The sequence below is a fragment of the Larimichthys crocea genome, chromosome XXIV, assembly GCF_000972845.2.
Source record: "Larimichthys crocea isolate SSNF chromosome XXIV, L_crocea_2.0, whole genome shotgun sequence".
Taxonomy (NCBI): Eukaryota; Metazoa; Chordata; class Actinopteri; family Sciaenidae; genus Larimichthys; species Larimichthys crocea.
This window is the reverse complement of record NC_040034.1, coordinates 537,416-538,988: the sequence shown is the minus strand read 5'-3', so window position 1 is coordinate 538,988 and position 1,573 is coordinate 537,416.

Below are 1,573 nucleotides of genomic sequence, written 5' to 3'. Positions count from 1 at the left end.
GTTTTTGCAGCCCACACCCAGATCCAAGCATAACACAAGGATCATCAGCACAATGATACTTAATATTTACGTTTTAATGTATTTAATTTTTAACGTGTGTCATGCTTACTTTGCACTTTGTATGCATAACAATCATTTCTGAAAATAATTTACTAAATAAATCTAATAACTGTCATATATATTTATTAGGATCCCACCTCGGCTAAACTAGGAGACATTTAACCACCGTGTGTAGGAATTCATATTATTTAACTATATATATATTATATATATTTATTATATCTATATATATCTATATTCTATATCTATAATATATATATATACGTGTTGTGTGGTGTGTTGTGTGTGTGTGTGGTGTGTTGTGTTTGTGTTTGTGTGTGTGTGTAGTGCATGGCCGTACCATCATTTAAGCTACTTTTGATTGAAGTTGATTATTATTTTAAGTTAATTACTAATGAAAAATGTCTATCCATAATGAATATTCATGCAGATATTTCAAACCAGTAACCCGTCACAACAGTTATAACTAGAACTTTATTTATATGTAAGATTACAAAGTCTGTCACATCTAAGTTTTATTTCTGCTTTTCTGTTTTTCATGCTTGTCCCTTTTGATCCTTATTATACTATCATGTAACTATGCTGATGCTATGTTGCTATTGTACAATGTGAACTAGTATGACTGATTTTTTTATTTGTTTGTTTGTTCTTTTAATATATTTTTTGGGAAAAAAGCCATCTTGGCAGTCACGACTCTCCAGGCTAATCCAAAAACGGGCAAAGACTGCATTGTGTTTGGATCAAATGAAGCCTGGTTAGCAAAACCAGTCACTCAAAGCGCCCATGTATTACACATGGCTTTAATATATAATATCATTTAAAGTGGTGACAAAGATTCTGTCTTCATAAACTGGGAAATTAGCTCAAGAGACCAAAAACAGCTTCTACCTTCTACCAGGCTGTAAACATGTTTATTTCTGCTGTGAAGTTGGACATTTTAACATGGGGACTTATGGAGATCTTGTTTTTGGAGCCAACCTCAAGTGGACATTTGAGGAACTGCAGCTTTGTGTTTGCTTCATATGCCAACCAGAAAGGTGGCCACTTGGTAGGCCATCTAGTGCTGATTACAACCCCCTTTCCTCGTCCTCTTCTTCCTAGGATGAAGGACTACCATAAAACACAAGAAACACGAAAAATAGATCCAATGCTTAGCTCATTCTCTTTGCCATGTTGAACCTCCATGTTTCTACAGTCGACTAGACCTGCAACATTTGTAGATATAAAAGCTCACTCTTAGGTCATTTTTTATTACTGATTAAACACTAATTAAAAAACCCCAAACAAATAATAACTAGAGGCATTTAGATCGTACATATTGGACCTTTAAATATTTTTTATCTGTTGCTCTTTAGCTGTTGCGTTAGTCTCCCACCTGACCATGCAATTTGCCTCGCAATTGCTTTACAGGCACGCGGGAGATCAATAGGTTGCTAAATTGCCACACAGAACCGCAGCACCGAATCGTCGCGGCCTGTGTAAAGTGGATGATATAGGTCACGCAGGGCTTGTC